General features: G+C 35.9%; 1 protein-coding gene across 6 annotated transcripts in view; it reads left to right on the forward strand.

Moving 5' to 3' along the window:
• Positions 1–812: 812 nt before the first annotated feature.
• The window catches only part of ctnnd2b (catenin (cadherin-associated protein), delta 2b), a 155,375-nt gene continuing 135,825 nt past the window's right edge, over positions 813–20,362 (forward strand). For 5 of the 6 annotated variants that reach the window (XM_058066034.2, XM_078791346.1, XM_058066038.2 and 2 more), the window contains exon 1: positions 814–1,100. The gene's annotated coding sequence lies outside the window, so the exon portion shown is untranslated. Of the gene's footprint in view, positions 1,101–20,362 lie in introns of all 6 variants that reach the window. The other variant, XM_058066029.2, reaches the window with a different exon arrangement.

A 20,362-nucleotide genomic window follows, 5' to 3' on the forward strand; every position in this document is an offset into this window, starting at 1 on the left:
ATTATAATAATAATTAATATAATAATAATAATAATAATAATTTCATGAATTTATCAAAATATAGCGCATTGATTGTGAAACAACTATTGATTGAAATATATCAGTAAAAATAATAATAATAATAATAATAATAATAATGATAATAATAATAATAATAATAATAATAATAATAATAATGATAATAATGATAATAATAATAATAATAATAATAATAATAATAATATATTAATTTAATAAATATTTTGTAAATAATTACAATTTACTTTGGAATTTTTATTGAATAGATAGTTAGCATTTTTATTAAATAAAAGTAAATTACACAAGAATAATTAAACAAAAGCAAAAGCTGCTTATTATTATTATTTCCACATTTTTGGTGGACTTTTTGATCTCCAGATCTCCCTCTGTCCAATGAATCAATACGCAACATGACAATATATAAATATGAAAATATCCACAAAATATAAACACCATAAAAAAATATTTATGAAACTCCAGGGGCCTGGTAAAGCATCACTGGGGAGGAAAAACTCTGGATTTTGGTGATTATTAATCCAAATTTAACGAAAAAAAAAACATGCAATGATGTCAACCCAATACATAGAATATTCCTTCCAGCTGCATGGCGTCACCAGTCATTGTTGTTGTTCCTCTCATCACCGGTGGGTGTCGCTGTTACCTTTGCTTTATGCAGCCTTATGTCAGTCTGTCTGGCAAGGATGAAGGGATGTTGTTTTGTGAACTACACACACACAGTGAAAGAGAGAGAGAGAGAGAGAGAGAGAGAGAGAGAGAGAGAGAGGACCAAATCACCTCTCTCGCTTTCCCTCATGTACGCAGTGCTCCGGCCGGGCCGCTCCTTGCTTCCTTCCCCCTGTCCTCCATCACTTCCAACCCCCCCACCCGCCGCAGCTGGCTCGCTCCTGTCGGATACCCGGGGAGCCGTTCACCTTCCACATTTGGATCAAAAATCCCTCCGAGGGGCGGAATGACCCACAGCCTTTTTTGCATGGTCTGAATTTCGGATTCTCACACCGGAAAGGAGGAGAGTCGAGAGGCGAGAAGAGGCTCTCCATCCCCCGAGGGAATTCATTTTTACAGTAAGCAAGCGTTTCTTCTTATCTATTTTTTGCTGTATATGTAAGAAAAATGTGACATCCCGGAAGAAAGCTTTGTGTTTTTTGTCATTAAAGTCAGCTTTATCGCACACCGGATGTAGTAGTTATTGTAGTCACGTGGATTTAGGTGCGTTTAAGGGCTGTGGCGCTCGCAAAATGGAAACCCCCCTTTTGAGCTGAGACTCGCCATCCATCCATTTATCCATGCATGCATTTATCCATCCTTCCATCCATTTATCCATCCATCCGGTTCGAAGGAAGGAAGGAAGGAAGGAAGGAAAGAGGCAGGGGAGGGGGGAGAGAAAGAGAGAGGGGGGGGGGGTCATGCGGAATAGGAATTACATTGAGATTGACATCAATTTGAGCGATGTTGTAAGATTAGAACGTGTGACAGTTGGCTTTTACAACGTGATCACGTGTGTGTGTGTGTGTGTGTGTGTATTATGTGTGTGTGTATTATGTGTGTGTGCTCCAGACAAAAAAAAAAAAAAAAAAAAGACCTCCAGTTCCGGCTGTTTTCCTTCACCTGTGAGGAGTAATTAATTAATTAATGAATCCCATCACATGACTATCTTTAACGATGGGGTGTTTGTTGCAGTGTTAGTGGGCCTGCAAGTGGACGCTGGGAACAAAACCGTGCACGTTTTGTCACACACACACACACACTAATGGATCACTGTATTGTCACGATTGTGTGCTTAAAGTTCATGCGTTTGTGACTAATGGAGGTCATATGAAGCTAAACGAGTCTATTGTGTATAATGTAAAAACTTTGGTTTTTGGTAGTTATACTATTTATATATTTTGGTAGCACATACGTAGTACTACTGTTAAAAAAAAAAAAAAACAGACGCCATTTTTATACCTTTACGTCAGGGGTCTCAAAGTCAATTTACCTGGGGGGGACACTGGAGGTATGGTCTGGGCGAGGCTGGGCCGCATCAGATTTCCCCCCCCCCAAAAAAAAAAAAAAATTAAAAAAATTAAAAACAGAAAAATGAATAAACTTTGCTTTGGTTCTGATTTTCTACAAGAAAAGCTCTGATAAAACATTCCACTGTTCTCAAATATCTTACTTTTTATTTTTCTACACAAAATAAGATGAAAAATAAATAAACAAATCAAGAATAAAGAAAATCAATCAATTAGTAATAAATAAATATAATAATAATAATAATAAAACCAGCAAATAATAAAAACTTAAAAAACCACATATAGTTGGTGGGTAGACAAATTATTTTTTTTCAGATTAAAATGAACAAAGCATTATTAGAGCCCTGTAGACATGACAAAACACGACTATAGTCACATTTATACTCTTTTTATTTACAACATATTGCGCAACTGCAGGGTCTTGAGACACATGCTAACTCGCAAACTAGACAGCTAGCGACCTAAACGGTAGCCTTCAAGTTATTTCCTTTCAACTTAAATAGCCAAAAACTTACCACTTCCACACGGATAGGGAGGATAACTATTAACAGTTATTTAACCTTTAACATGAACATTAATCAAACGTAATCATTTTTTCTGGGTACATGATACCATACAGCATCCATATCAAACTAACATTAAACTTTCATATCAAGGCGGGGGCCTCAAACTAGTGTCCTGCGGGCCGCATTTGGCCCGCGGGCCGCGTGTTTGAGACCCCTGCTTTACGTTGTCTCTATGCTTTACTGATCATGCTTTTTTTTTCTCAGGCATTGAGATTTCCCACTGTATTTGGTGGTTCTTGAACGCACCACGCAAAAGTTTGTGAAGCCGCGACTGTCAAAACTTGCTGCGAGAAATTTGGCAGTTTAATGTACCGGGTGGTTAGCGGGCAGGCCACACAGCTAGGAGACCCGAGTTCAATTCCACCCTCGGCTATCTCCGTGTGGGTTTTCTCCGGGTACTCCGGTTTCCTCCCACATTCCAAAAAACATGCTAGGTTAATTAGCGACTCCAAATTGTCCATAGGTATGAATGTGAGTGTGAATGGTTGTTTGTCTATATGTGCCCTGTGATTGGCTGGCCACCAGTCCAGGGTGTACCCCGCCTCTCGCCCGAAGACAGCTGGGATAGGCTCCTGCTGGCCTGACAATCAGGCTGAAAGCCACACAGCATGAAACATGCGATGCAGTGGTACCTCGGTTAACATTCGCCCCGGTTAGAGTCTTTTTCGGTTAACAACCAAATTCTTTGGTAACATTTTGCCTTGCATGTTTAGCGCCCGGTTTGTTGTCTCACTTGACCAAGATGAAATCTCACGCAAAGCCCTTTTATTTTTAATTTCAATTTCAATTTCAATTATTATTGAAATTATTTTTATTTTTATTTTTATTTTTATTTTTATTTTTATTTTTATTTTTATTTTTATTTTTATTTTTATTTTTATTTTTATTTTTATTTTTATTTTTATTTTTATTTTTATTTTTATTTTTATTTTTATTTTTATTTTTATAAATAAATATAACATGAATATATAAAATAAATATAGAAATAATGTCAAATATATAAAATAAATACATATATACAAATACATTTATTCAACAAATACAAATCTATAATAATTTTAATTTTAATTTTAATTTTAATTTTAATTTTAATTTTAATTTTAATTTTAATTTTAATTTTAATTTTAATTTTGTATATAAATAAATATAACATGAATATATAAAATAAATACAGAAATAATGTAAAATATATAAAATAAATACATATATACAAATACATTTATTCAATAAATACAAATAAAAATGTATTTTAAAATGAATGTAAAATAGATTTGGTTAAATGTTTTCACACTTTTTATTTTTAAACTTAGAGACAACATTTAATTAAAATTTTATTATTATTATAAATTATTAGACATTTTTATTTTTACAATTATTTTCATTATTTTTCATTATTTTTCATTATTTTTCATTATTTTTCATTATTTTTCATGATTTATTTTTCAAATAAAAAAAGTATAATAATAAGACATCCTTAAATAAAATAAACATAAAAATGATGAATTTATGTGCCTTTAATCAGACGTCCGTAGTAGAAATAGATGTTTTTTCAGGATTACGTGGCTGAAATGGTTCTTGGTTCTAGAATGGTAGAATAGGTTTAAAATGACATCGAGTAAATGAAAGAGGTTTTAGGCCACGGTCCCCATCGGGCTCCAACAGGAGTGCCGGTCATGAATAGACGAGCATATTGCATGTCATGAATCGCCCTTGGGAGAGCGATGTTAACTTAGTCAAATAAACACAGGGTGCAGCGTGGAGGAGAGAAGCCGTGAAAACAAGATGGATGTGTCACAGCATCTTCCATCCCTTTGCCAGGCGACCGCATCCATTATTGTTTTGTTTAGTCATCCACCCGGCGAGGGGCGAATACCCCGCGTGTCCACGGAATAATACCCAAGTCATCCTCCTCTCACCAAATGGCTCCGCCGATCAATCCCCCCCGTTGCCGTTGTGGCCGTTGTGGAGTGGGGTTGCCGTGGCAACTGGAAGTTGGCGTTTCCCGTGATGTCAGCCAGGTGCGGAGTGGCAGTTTGGGCTCTAACAAGGCCGACCCTTGTTAAGGATAACGAGCGAGACGCTGCCGTTGGTACATACTGGGGGGAGATGATTAGGAAGGACTCCTAACGACAGGCTTTGCTGGGGGAGACCACGTCCCGGTCACGGGAGGGCGGAGGATGGAACCAGCAACCTTCAAGGTTGGGAGACGACCGCTCAGTTTTGTAAAAATGTTACAATTTTAGTGAGTGATGAACGATTACAATAACTACACGAACTGCTGAAGGAGAATGTTCGGCCATCTGTTGGTGACCTCAAACTGGTTGGTGACTGAAAACTGAATTTTTAATTTTAATTTTAATTTTAATTTTAATTTTAATTTTAATTTTAATTTTAATTTTAATTTTAATTTTAATTTTAATTTTAATTTTAATTTATTTAAATAAATACAACATGAATATATAAAACAAATATAGAAATAATGTCAAATATATAAAATAAATACATATATACAAATACATTTATTCAATAAATACAAATCTATAATAATTTTACAATAAATGTAAAATAGATTTGGTTAAATGTTTTCACTTTTATATTTTATTTTTATTTTTACACTTTCAGACTAATTTTAATTTTAATTTTAATTTTAATTTTAATTTTAATTTTAATTTTAATTTTAATTTTAATTTTAATTTTAATTTTAATTTTAATTTTAATTTTAATTTATATAAATAAATATAACATGAATATATAAAATAAATAAAAATAAATTCCTATATACAAATACATTTGTTCAATGAATACAAATCTATAATAATTTTAATTTTAATTTTAATTTTAATTTTAATTTTAATTTTAATTTTAATTTTAATTTTAATTTTAATTTTAATTTTAATTTTAATTTTAATTTTAATTTTAATTTATAAATATAACATGAATATATAAAATAAATAAAAATAAATTCCTATATACAAATACATTTGTTCAATGAATACAAATCTATGATAATTTTAAAATTAATGTAAAATAGATTTGGTTAAATGTTTTCACTTTTATATTTCATTACACTTTCAGACACGCACAATTTTAATTTTAATTTTAATTTTAATTTTAATTTTAATTTTAATTTTAATTTTAATTTTAATTTTAATTTTAATAAAAAGGTATATAAATAAATCTAACATGAATATATAAAATAAACATAGAAATAATGTAAAATGTATAAAATAAATACATATATAAAATATAAATAAATAAATAAATACAAATAATTTTTTTTTAATTAATGTAAAATAGATTTGGTTAAATGTTTTCACTTTTATATTTTATTTTTATTTTTTTAACTTGAAGACAACATTTAATATTAATTTATTATTAATATAAATTTTTATTTTTACAATTATTTTTATCACACAAAAAATTATTATAATGAGACATCCCTGTTTTATTTTTTCCAACTATTTTAATTTATATACATAAATATAACATAAATATATAAAATAAATATAGAAATAATGTCAAATATATAAAATAAATTCATATGTACAAATATGTTTATTCAATAAATACAATTCTATAATAATTTTAGTCACACATAATTTTAATTTTAATTTTAATGAAATTAAGGCATAGCAATATCGGTGGACATTCCGAATTATCGGTTATTGGAGTTATTTTTAATGTCAGATTTACCGTAAGACGTCATAATTCATATTCGTTGGCGTGGTAAGAGTGGTCTCCTTGACGAGAATTCATCTGGCGAAAATGTCCTCTCAAGTCCACCCCCCCTGCAGATGGATTGTTTGTCGAGTCTTCGCTCGTTTTGGTAATGATTCCCGGCGCTCCACTCTACTAATTAGATTGGTGAGAAACAAAAAACACAGGAACAATTCATCTTTTTGGGGGGGGGGGGTTTGTAGCACATCAGCATTTTGAAAGTGAAAGTGAAAGTATGTGCATTGTCCAGCGTACACAATGGAGGAAGGAAGTGTAGCCCAGCACGTCTGACTTTAAAGCCTCTTCATTGAGCGTCCCACCAGCAGCCCCCACCGCCGCTAATCTGCTCATTCTTTCAAAGGTTGGCTCAGCACTTTGTCGTCCCGTTCGGTTGTGCCGCCCGGCCCCGCCCGGCCCGGCCCGGCCCTCGGCCCGGCCCGCCATGGCCGCTCGATGACGCCGTTTGTCACTTTGCACAGAAAGGTTGCTTTGGATCAAAACACATCGATTTACCCGGGGAGGTTTTACTGGAATGGAAGTTAAAACGTACAGAAGACACATTCAAATGATATGTAGGATCCTACACTACGTATTATTTTTCATTTTTTTATGTTTACTATATTAATAGGACTGCAAAGGTGAAGATTATGATGTTATTTAAGATTTAAAGGGTTGTTATAATGGTAAAAATAATCATCTAGATGGTTTTGTGTCTACTATATTAAGTGATAGTAGTATAAAGGTAACTATAGGGGTGTTATTTCACCTCTGGAGGGCTCTAAAATATTACAAACCATATTTAGAAGGATGTAAACAGGTTTTCTATGTCTTACAAGTCTATGTTTATCTTATTATGTCTACTATATTGGCTATTAGGAGTACAAAGGTGACTATAGGGGTGTTATTTTGCCTCTGGAGGGCTCTAAAAATGTTACAAATGGGGATGGAAACAGGTTTTCTACGTCTTACATGTCTTGGTTTATCTTATTATGTTTACTATATTGGCTACTATGAGTACAAAGGTGGCTATAGGGGTGTTATTTCACCTCTGGAGGGCTCTAAAAATGTTACAACCCATATTTAGAAGGATGGAAACAGGTTTTCTATGTCTTACATGTCTTGGTTTATGTTATGTCTACTATATTGGCTATTAGGAGTACAAAGGTGACTATAGGGGTGTTATTTCACCTCTGGAGGGCTCTAAACATGTTAGTAACCATATTTAGAAGGATGTAAATAAGTTTTTTATGTCTTACAAGTCTCTGTTTATCTTATTATGTCTACTATATTGGCTATTAGGAGTACAAAGGTGACTATAGGGGTGTTATTTTAAGTCTAGAGGGCTCTAAATATGTTAGAAATCATATTTAGAATAATGGAAAAGGGTGGTCCATATCTTACATGTCTTGGTTTATCTTATTATGTCTACTATATTGGCTATTATGAGTACAAGTGTGACTATAGGGGTGTTATTTCACCTCTGGAGGGCTCTAAAAATGTTACAAACGGGGATGGAAACAGGTTTTCTACGTCTTACATGTCTTGGTTTATCTTATTATGTTTACTATATTGGCTATTAGGAGTACAAAGGTGACTATAGGGGTGTTATTTCACCTCTGGAGGGCTCTAAACATGTTAGTAACCATATTTAGAAGGATGTAAACAGGTTTTCTATATCTTACATGTCTTGGTTTATCTTATTATGTCTACTATATTGGCTATTAGGAGTACAAATGTGACTATAGGGGTGTTATTTTGCCTCTGGAGGGCTCTAAAAATGTTACAAATGGGGATGTAAACAGGTTTTCTACGTTTTACATGTCCTGGTTTATGTTATTATGTCTACTATATTGGCTATTAGGAGTACAAATGTGACTATAGGGGTGTTATTTCACCTCTGGAGGGCTCTAAATGTGTTACAAACCGTATTTAGAAGGATGGAAACAGGTTTTCTATGTCTTACATGTCTTGGTTTATGTTATTATATCTACTATATTGGCTATTAGGAGTACAAAGGTGACTATAGGGGTGTTATTTTGCCTCTGGAGGGCTCTAAAAATGTTACAAATGGGGATGTAAACATGTTTTCTACGTCTTACATGTCTTGGTTTATCTTATTATGTCTACTATATTGGCTATTATGAGTACAAAGGTGACTATAGGGGTGTTATTTCGCCTCTGGAGGGCTCTAAATTGTTACAACCCATATTTAGAAGGATGTAAATAAGTTTTTTATGTCTTACAAGTCTCTGTTTATCTTATTATGTCTACTATATTGGCTATTAGGAGTACAAATGTGACTATAGGGGTGTTATTTCACCTCTGGAGGGCTCTAAAATGTTACAAATGGGGATGTAAACAGGTTTTCTACGTTTTACATGTCTTGGTTTATCTTATTATGTCTACTATATTGGCTATTAGGAGTACAAAGGTGACTATAGGGGTGTTATTTCACCTCTGGAGGGCTCTAAATGTGTTACAAACTGTATTTAGAAGGATGGAAACAGGTTTTCTATGTCTTACATGTCTTGGTTTATGTTATTATGTCTACTATATTGGCTATTAGTAGTACAAAGGTGACTATAGGGGTGTTATTTCACCTCTGGAGGGCTCTAAACATGTTAGTAACCATATTTAGAAGGATGTAAACAGGTTTTCTATATCTTACATGTCTTGGTTTATCTTATTATGTCTACTATATTGGCTATTAGGAGTACAAAGGTGACTATAGGGGTGTTATTTCACCTCTGGAGGGCTCTAAATGTGTTACAAACCGTATTTAGAAGGATGGAAACAGGTTTTCTATGTCTTACATGTCTTGGTTTATCTTATTATGTCTACTATATTGGCTATTAGGAGTACAAAGGTGACTATAGGGGTGTTATTTTGCCTCTGGAGGGCTCTAAAAATGTTACAAATGGGGATGTAAACATGTTTTCTACGTCTTACATGTCTTGGTTTATCTTATTATGTCTACTATATTGGCTATTATGAGTACAAAGGTGACTATAGGGGTGTTATTTCGCCTCTGGAGGGCTCTAAATTGTTACAACCCATATTTAGAAGGATGTAAATAAGTTTTTTATGTCTTACAAGTCTCTGTTTATCTTATTATGTCTACTATATTGGCTATTAGGAGTACAAATGTGACTATAGGGGTGTTATTTCACCTCTGGAGGGCTCTAAAATGTTACAAATGGGGATGTAAACAGGTTTTCTACGTTTTACATGTCTTGGTTTATCTTATTATGTCTACTATATTGGCTATTAGGAGTACAAAGGTGACTATAGGGGTGTTATTTCACCTCTGGAGGGCTCTAAATGTGTTACAAACTGTATTTAGAAGGATGGAAACAGGTTTTCTATGTCTTACATGTCTTGGTTTATGTTATTATGTCTACTATATTGGCTATTAGGAGTACAGATGTGACTATAGGGGTGTTATTTCACCTCTGGAGGACTCTAAAAGCGTTACAAACCATATTTAGAAGGATGTAAACAGGTTTTCTATGTCTTACAAGTCTCTGTTTATCTTATTATGTCTACTATATTGGCTATTAGGAGTACAAAGGTGACTATAGGGGTGTTATTTCACCTCTGGAGGGCTCTAAACATGTTAGTAACCATATTTAGAAGGATGTAAACAGGTTTTCTATATCTTACATGTCTTGGTTTATCTTATTATGTCTACTATATTGGCTATTAGGAGTACAAAGGTGACTATAGGGGTGTTATTTCACCTCTGGAGGGCTCTAAATGTGTTACAAACCGTATTTAGAAGGATGTAAACAGGTTTTCTATGTCTTACATGTCTTGGTTTATGTTATTATGTCTACTATATTGGCTATTAGGAGTACAAATGTGACTATAGGGGTGTTATTTCACCTCTGGAGGACTCTAAAAGCGTTACAAACCATATTTAGAAGGATGTAAACAGGTTTTCTATGTCTTACAAGTCTCTGTTTATGTTATTATGTCTACTATATTGGCTATTAGGAGTACAAAGGTGACTATAGGGGTGTTATTTCACCTCTGGAGGGCTCTAAAAATGTTAGAAACCATATTTAGAAGGATGTAAACAGGTGTTCTGTGTCTTACATGTCTTGGTTTATCTTAATATGTCATTGGCTTTTGGGAGTACAAAGGTGACTATAGGGGTGTTATTTCATCACTAGATGGCTCTAATAATATTAAAAGGTGTATTTAGAAGGATGTAAGCAAGTTTTTTATGTGTTGGTTGCATAATTTAGTCTTTATTATGTCTACTATATTGGGTAATAGGAGTGTAAAGGTGACTATAGGGATGTTATTTCATCACTAGATGGCTCTAATAATGTTAAAAGGCGTATTTAGAAGGATGTAAACTAGCTTTCTATGTGTTGGTTGCATTATTTTGTGTTATTATGTTTACTATATTGGGTAAACGAGTGTAAAGGTGACTATAGGGGTGTTATTTCATGTCTAATAATGGTTAAAAACTGCATTTAAAATCATGTCTGTCTGCAAATGGTGATACTGTGATCAATCTGATGAAAAGATTTTCATGCTTTGACAGTCCGAGTATTCATGTTTTGTTTTTTGGACAATAGAAGTGGAAAAGAGCCAACCTGTGCAATTGAGCTGCTATTTACTGCGGATAAAAACCAACACATTAACACTGGGAATTCACAACTACTTTTTACAGCGTGACAGCATTGGCAAGCTTTCATAGTCCGTAGCGCCTTAAATAAGGAGCGTCTGAACTTAGCTCAAAGGGAATATGTTTTTTTTTTTTTTTTCCCTTCGACCTCTCAGTGTTGGCTAATAAGGATTTATGAGCTTGATGGAGCGCCTGGCTCACGACTAACCATTGTGTCTGCCTGAGTGATGAAGAGGAGACTCTTCCATGTGACACGTGTGATCCCGTGTGGGAATTCCTCCGCTGTGGCAGTCAAAGCAAAATAATAGCACGTCCTTACTTATCCTTGCCTTCAGGATGGATTCACAGAGTGCATTGATTTGTGTCCTGACGCTTCAAGGTTATGGAAAGACTCTTAACGGCCGGCTCTGATGTCATTCCGTCATTCCCTCGGAATCGTTTGGAGGAATCGGAATGACCCTATACGTGCAGATGATCAGAAAGTGCGGAATACTGGGATGAGAATGGACCAGCACCTTCATGTATTCAAATTTCCCCTCCAACTGCCTCATTGAAGGTCAGCTCCAGACCAGAGTTCCCACTCGGATTCCCACAAGAACATGCTAGCTATCATGCTAACAATATACAATAATAACAATAGCATAGTAACATTTTTTTAATCATTTTCATGGCCATTCAACAGTATCATTTGAGGTGTTAGCATGCTAACAATAGCAGAGTAGCATTTAAACCGTTTTCATGACCATTTAGCAGTATCATTCTAGGTGTTAGCATGCTAACAATAGCATAGTAGCATTTAAGCCGTTTTCATGACCATTTAGCAGTATCATTCGAGGTGTTAGCATGCTAACAATAGCATAGTAACATTTAAGCTGTTTTCATGACCATTTAGCAGTATCATTCTAGGTGTTAGCATGCTAACAATAGCATAGTAGCATTTTAGCCGTTTTCATGACCATTCAGCAGGATCATTTTAGGTGTTAGCATGCTAACAATAGCATAGTAGCATTTAAGCCATTTTCATGACCATTTAGCAGTATCATTCGAGGTGTTAGCATGCCAACAATAGCATAGTAGCATTCAAGCTATTTTCATGACCATTCAGCAGTATCATTTTAGGTGTTAGCATGCTAACAATAGCATAGTAGCATTTAAACTGTTTTCATGACCATTTAGCAGTATCATTTTAGGTGTTAGCATGCTAACAAAGTCATAGTAGCATTTAAACCGTTTTCATGACCATTCAGCAGTATCATTTTAGGTGTTAGCATGCTAACAATAGCATAGTAGCATTCAAGCTATTTTCATGACCATTCAGCAGTATCATTTTAGGTGTTAGCATGCCAACAATAGCATAGTTGCATTTAAGCTGTTTTTATGACCATATAGCAGTATCCTTTTAGGTGTTAGCATGCCAACAATAGCATAGTTGCATTCAAGCTATTTTCATGACCATTCAGCAGTATCATTTTAGGTGTTAGCATGCTAACAATAGCATAGTAGCATTTAAGCCGTTTTCATGACCATTTAGCAGTATCATTTCAGGTGTTAGCATGCTAACAATAGCATAGTTGTTTTAGTTGTTTTCATGACCATGTAGCAGCATCATTCTAGGTGTTAGCATGCTAACAATAGCATAGTAACATTTTTTAATCAGTTTCCATAGGTAGACTCATTGCAAGTTATCTCAAAGACAGGATTGCAGATGTTTTTTGCTAAGGGTGGCCAAACAGGTATTAACACTTTCACGCTTTGGACTGGTGACTATAGGGGTGCTATTCCACCTCTGGAGGGCTCTAAAATATTACAAACCATATTTAGAAGGATGTAAACAGGTTTCCTACGTCTTACATGTCTTGGTTTATGTTATTATGTTTACTATATTGGCTATTAGTAGTACAAAGGTGACTATAGGGGTGTTATTTCACCTTTGGAGGGCTCTAAAATGTTAGAAACCATATTTAGAAGGATGTAAACAGGTTTCCTACGTCTTACATGTCTTGGTTTATCTTATCATGTCTACTATATTGGCTATTAGGAGTACAAAGGTGACTGTAGGGGTGTTATTTCACCTCTGGAGGGCTCTAGAAATGTTACAAACCATATTTAGAAGGACGTAAACAGGTTTCCTACGTCTTACATGTCTTGGTTTATCTTATTATGTCTACTATATTGGCTATTAGGAGTACAAAGGTGACTATAGGGGTGTTATTTCACCTCTGGAGGGCTCTAAAATGTTAGAAACCATATTTAGAAGGATGTAAACAGGTTTTCTATGTCTTACATGTCTTGGTTTATCTTATTATGTCTACTATATTGGCTATTAGGAGTGCAAAGGTGACTGTAGGGGTGTTATTTCACCTTTGGAGGGCTCTAAAAACTTACTTATCCTTGCCTTCAGCCAGCTCTGATGTCATTCCGTCACTCCCTCGGTATCGTTTGGAGGAATCGGAACGGCCCTATACGGGCAGATGATCAGAAAGTGCGGAATGCTGGGAGGAGAAGTTGAAGTTGAAGGCCAGCTCCAGACCAGAGTTCCCACTAGGATTCAAACAAGAACATGTTAGCTATCATGCTAATACTACAACACCCATCTGGAGCGGCTACATACTTGATCATGTCAGGTGATGTGCTCTTAGTCGGCGGCCTAAGGCGAACAAGGAAGCACACACACACACATATACACACACATATACACACACACACACTGAGCTCTGACAGACAGACCTTCAGGGCAAGGTTGACTCAATTTCACCAATTCATTCTGGCCGTGTCAACAAACATGTTAACATCGTGGCCTGCTGGCCTTCATCAATGTGGTCTGGAGGCCTGGCCTTGCTCTCACAGGAGCAGAGCTCCAAGTCCGCATAACATCTTAGAGCAGGCGTGTCCAAATCGTTTTTGTTTTTTTTTCCACTGAGGGCCACCAAGTGAAGAATATTGCGATATTTTGTAAAGCAACACTTGTAGATATGCTAACAAGTTAGCATACTGCAGCTTATCCGTTTCTTATGTGTGTCACACTTAAATTTCCCAGATCATCCAACTAATTCATTATAAAGTCATTGCTAAAGCTTTGGGACTCCAGCCGACCACAGTGTGTTAGCATGCTAACAATAGCATTTTCATGACCATTTAGCAGTATCATTCGAGGTGTTAGCATGCTAACAATAGCATAGTAGCATTTAAGCCGTTTTCACGACCATTTAGCAGTATCATTCTAGGTGTTAGCATGCTAACAATCGCATAGTAGCATTTAAGCCGTTTTCATGACCATTTAGCAGTATCATTCTAGGTGTTAGCATGCTAACAATAGCATAGTAGCATTTAAGCCGTTTTCACAACCATTTAGCAGTATCATTCTAGGTGTTAGCATGCTAACAATAGCATAGTAGCATTTAAGCCGTTTTCATGACCATTTAGCAGTATCATTCGAGGTGTTAGCATGCTAACAATAGCATAGCAGCATTTAAGCTGTTTCCATGACCATTTAGCAGTATAATTTGAGGTGTTAGCATGCTAACAATAACATAGTAGCATTTAAGCCGTTTTCACGACCATTTAGCAGTATCATTCTAGGTGTTAGCATGCTAACAATAGCATAGTAACATTTAAGCCGTTTTCATGACGATTTAGCAGTATCATTCGAGGTGTTAGCATGCTAACAATAGCATAGCAGCATTTAAGCTGTTTCCATGACCATTTAGCAGTATCATTCTAGGTGTTAGCATGCTAACAGTAGCATAGTAACATTTTAATTTTAACATTATGTCTACTATATTGGCTATTAGTAGTACAAAGGTGACTGTAGGGGTGTTATTTCACCTTTGGAGGTCTCTAAAAATGTTAGAAACCATATTTAGAAGGATGGAAACAGGTTTTCTATGTCTTACATGTCTTGGTTTATGTTATTATGTTTACTATATTGGCTATTAGGAGTACAAAGGTGACTATAGGGGTGTTATTTCACCTCTGGAGGGCTCTAAAAATGTTAGAAACAATATTTAGAAGGATGTAAACAGATTTTCTATGTCTTACATGTCTTGGTTTATGTTATTATGTCTACTATATTGGCTATTAGGAGTACAAAGGTGACTATAGGGGTGTTATTTCATGTATAGAGGGCTCTAATTATGTTACAAACCGTATTTAGAAGGATGAAAACAGGTTTTCTATGTCTTACATGTCTTGGTTTATGTTATTATGTTTACTATATTGGCTATTAGTGGTACGAAGGTGACTATAGGGGTGTTATTTCACCTTTAGAGGGCTCTAAAAATGTTAGAAACCATATTTAGAAGGATGTAAACAGGTTTTCTATGTCTTACATGTCTTGGTTTATGTTATTATGTTTACTATATTAGCTATTAGTAGTACAAAGGTGACTATAGGGGTGTTATTTCATGTATAGAGGGCTCTAATTATGTTACAAACCGTATTTAGAAGGATGAAAACAGATTTTCTATGTCTTACATGTCTTGGTTTATGTTATTATGTTTACTATATTGGCTATTAGTGGTACAAAGGTGACTATAGGGGTGTTATTTCACCTTTAGAGGGCTCTAAAAATGTTAGAAACCATATTTAGAAGGATGTAAACAGGTTTTCTACATCTTACATGTCTTGGTTTATCTTATTATGTCTACTATATTGGATATTAGTAGTACAAAGGTGACTATAGGGGTGTTATTTCATGTCTGGAGGGCTCTAAAAATGTTACAAATGGGGATGTAAACAGGTTTTCTCATGTCTTGGTTTATGTTATTATGTTTACTATATTGGCTATTAGTAGTACAAAGGTGACTATAGGGGTGTTATTTCACCTTTGGAGGGCTCTAGAAATGTTAGAAATCATATTTAGAAGGATGTAAACAGTTTTTCTATGTCTTGGTTTATGTTATTATGTTTATGACTGTCTCCCATGGTAAAAAGTTTCATTTCAAAAGTGCATCAAGTGTTGTGTTGTGTTGTCATTGACTCATATTTCCATCGTTAGATCGTTAGATGATCTGAAACAGTGAAGTGTGACAAAGACGCTTTTGGCCTGCAACATGAAAAGGGGAGCTCATCGCGGCAGCAGAGTGAGGAAAACACTCTTCACCACGACTCTGGACTCACTGACACATGAAATATGAGAGACAGCCGCACTTTTCACTATTTATAGAACTGCTAGCGAGAGAGCAGCGGCCGGCAGCCACATCACATGCACTTCACGTGCCCGGATTCTGTTTTCCTTCGCTTAAGGCTGACCTTTTTCAGCCATGATCTTTTTCAATAAGATTTTATTCTTATTGTAATGTTTTTTTTTCCAAAAACCTACTTTAGTCTACAAGTATTTTTCATATGTTATTTCAACTCATTCATTCATTTTCTACCGCTTTTCCTCACAAGGGTCGCGGGGGTGCTGGAGTCTATCCCAGCTCAGCTTCAGGCGAGAGGCGGGGTACACCCTGGACTGGTTGCCAGCCAATCACAGGGCACATATAGACAAACAACCATTCACACTCACATTCATACCTATGGACAATTTGGAGTTGCTAATTAACCTAGCATGTTTTTTGGAATGTGGGAGTGGGAATGTGGGAAAACCCACGTGGAGGACATGCAAACTCTACACAAAGTTGGCCGAGGGTGGAATTGAAGTCAGGTCTTTTAGCTGTGAGGCCTGCATGCTATCCACTTGTCCACCATGCAGCCATTCTACTAATTGGTATTATTATTATTCCTCAGAATACAATTACTTTATTTTCCTAAAATTCTACTTTTCCCCTCCAAAATGTAAATTTTATTAATTTTTTTAACCTTTTTTATTGTTAGAATTTGCCTTTTTTTTCTCAATAACTCCTTCCCAAAGCCCAATTTTTATTATATTTTTTTAATTAATTTTATTATATTTATGATTATTATAAAAAGTTACAACTTTATTTGTTGTTTTCGTGACTTTTTCATTAGGACCTTAAAAAAATGTAGTTTTTCTTGAATATTTCAACTCTGTGCTACTAAAATGCTATTGTTATTCCTTATAATATTACAAGTTTATTCATATAAAATGTAACATTTTTCACCAAATATTTTGACTTTATTCTTGTAAAATTCCTGCTGTTTTTTTTTTCAAATTTTTATTATATTTGGCTTGGTTATCTCTATTTGCTGATTGGCTGGGATGAAACGGCGTGTTGTGATGTCATGGCATTGTCAAATGGTCGGAGAGCAGGTGAAATCCACCATCCTTCCTTGTTGCCCAAAAACATAACAAGAAAAAAAAAAGGCCGTGTTCGAACTTGTTTGTCGCTCAAGTTGTGCCAACGGTCTCAGCTGGTTTGACTTGGACCTTGGCCACGGTCTGAAGCAAAAGCCCGGGCTGTTTGATGCCTCGGTGACGCTTCCCCGAGCAATGTCTTCCATGATGTCACCGCTTGGAAGTTGGCCCTCGTGACATTTGATCTCAAGGAGGTTCAAAATGTGGAACGTGTTCTGGGTCTTCCCTGAGGCCTCAGAAGAGGGGCCTTCTGGTCACAAGGGATTCCCCGTGCGACATCTCCACATAGCCGACTGCTTTTTGATTTTCATATCTAGACACTGTTGTGCTAGGTGTTAGCATGCTAATTTTAGCATGTTAGCATGCTAACATTAGCATACTAAAATTTATTTGCTATTTTTATGGGTAGATACAGGTATAGACACTTAGCTTGTGTCATGTTAAGTGTTAGCATGGTGACATTAGCCTCTCAGCATTGCAAGCATACTAACATTAGCATAGTAGTATATTTATCCATTTTCATAGCTAGACACTATTGTGCCAGGTGTTAGCATTGCTAGCATGCTAACATTAGCATACTAACATTTATTTGCTATTTTTATGGGTAGATACAGGTATAGACACTTAGCTTGTGTCATGCTAAGTGTTAGCATGGTGACATTAGCCTCTCAGCATTGCAAGCATACTAACATTAGCATAGTAGTATATGTATCCATTTTCATAGCTAGACACTATTGTGCCAGGTGTTAGCATTGCTAGCATGCTAACATTAACATACTAAAATTTATTTGCTATTTTTATGGGTAGATACAGGTATAGACACTTAGCTTGTGTCATGCTAAGTGTTAGCATGGTGACATTAGCCTCTCAGCATTGCAAGCATACTAACATTAGCATAGTAGTATATTTATCCATTTTCATAGCTAGACACTATTGTTCCAGGTGTTAGCATTGCTAGCATGCTAACATTAGAATACTAGAATTTATTTTCTATTTTCATGAATAGTTACATACATGTATAAACACTTAGCGGTGTCATGCTAGGTGTTAGAATGGTGACATTAGCCTGTCTGCATTGCTAGCATGCCAACATTACCATAGTAGTGTATATATATGCATTTTCATAACTAGACACTATTGTGCTCGGTGGTAGCATTGTTAGCATGCTAACATTAGCATACTAGAATGCATTTGTGATTTTCATGGGTAGATACATACTTGTACAAAACACTTAGCGGTGTCATGCTCGGTGTTAGCATGGTAACATTAGCCTGTCATCATTGCAAGCATGATAACATTAGCATAGTAGTATATGTATCCATTTTCATACGTAGACACTATTGTGCTAGGTGTTAGCATTGCTAGCATGCTAACATTAGCATACTAGAATATATTTTGTATTTTCCTGAGTAGTTACATACTTGTATAAACACTTAGCGGTGTCATGCTAGGTGTTAGCATGGTGATATTAGCCTGTCAGCATTGCTAGCATGCCAACATTAGCATAGTAGTATATGTATCCATTTTCATAACTAGACACTATTGTGCTCGGTGTTAGCATTGCTGGCATGCCAACATTAGCATACTAGAATATATTAGCAATTTTCATGGGTAGATAAATACATGTATAAACACTTAGCGGTGTCATGTTGGGTGTTAGCATGGTGACATTAGCCTGTCAGCATTGTTAGCATGCTAACATTAGCATAGTGTCCATCCCTTACCCAAGCAAATCATTTCACAAAATAGCATCGTAACAAACAGTAAAAAAAAAATCAAGGTTTGCCTTTGAATTCTTCTTCCGGCGGCGTTTGATGCTAATGCCGCAGCTTGACCAGCTGAGCTCCAATCTTGGAGATGACTTCTTCCGTCCCGGGGTGGTGCTTTTGCCGCACGTTGGTGTTTTTTCATGTGTGGCAGCGCAGTGGGTGTGACCTCTGTAACGATACCATGTTGTGAAGACACTTGTCAACACAGCCCACCCCGTGGATCTAAAGGAAATATGCATAATTCATCATGTTTATCATATTTTTAGACGCCCGAGCTTGTTTGTGTAAACGAGGGCTACTTTGTAATGAAGATGAGGACGTTCTCCTTTCTTTGTTTGTTTTCTCGCTGCCGTCCGCCGGGAGTTTGCACTAATAAAGGTGGAGAATTGGGGTTTTTCTTCTATGTTCTAATTGCACTCGTATGTTTGGACGGCGGTTCTTAGCGGTTCCCTGTTCACTTCAGCGGCATCATGGGAAACCTGCAAGTATGGACTGAAATGACCGCCTTCACGGTCCGTGAGCCAGGACAGGTGGATCTTTATCAATGCAGCGTTTCCTTCTAGCTCTTCTTTCTTGCTCCTTCTAATGTTCCTCCCTTGATGTAGCCATCCCTTGCCAGCAGGGGTCTCCCATGGCAACACCGCATCCACAGCCAATCACAAGGACTCTCCTCCAGAACCGCAGTTCAGGATTAGCTCGAGTCTCCTCGCCCAAATGTGGGTCAGCAGATAGCAAGGGTGTATTTCTTCTTCTTTCACTGCATGATTATCTTCTGATAAATAATGGACGTTCAGTCACAATGGAGGTTATTATGTGATACTGTATCAACATTGAAAGAAGACTTATAAGAGGACTGGATACAGGTCTTCACTGTAATAGGGCGATTCATTGGTTCGACAAGTCAATTTCCACAAAGTAGGAATATTTTCATACAGAAAACCGGTTTTCTACCTTCTAAATATGCTTTTTAACATGATTAGAGCCCTCCAGACATGAAGTAACACCCCTATAGTCGCCTTCACACGCCTATTACCCAACATAGCAGTCACAATAACAGAAAATAGGACACATGCCATAAAAATCATGCTTACAACCCTCTAATTATGCTTTTTTTTACATGATTAGAGCCCTCCAGACTTGAAATAACACCCCTATATCCACCATTAGGCTGGCATTACCCAATATAGCAGACACGATAACAGAAAATAGGACACATGCCATAAAAATCATGCTTACAACCCTCTAATTATGTTTGTTATTTACATGATTAGAGCCCTCTAGACCTGAAATAACACCCCTATAGTCACCGTTTGGCTGCTATTACCCAATATAGCAGACACGATAACAGAAAATAGGACACA

This window comes from Doryrhamphus excisus, linkage group LG6, assembly GCF_037039965.1.
Source record: "Doryrhamphus excisus strain RoL-2023G ecotype Guam linkage group LG6, RoL_Dexc_Guam_v1.1, whole genome shotgun sequence".
Classification (NCBI taxonomy): domain Eukaryota; kingdom Metazoa; phylum Chordata; class Actinopteri; order Syngnathiformes; family Syngnathidae; genus Doryrhamphus; species Doryrhamphus excisus.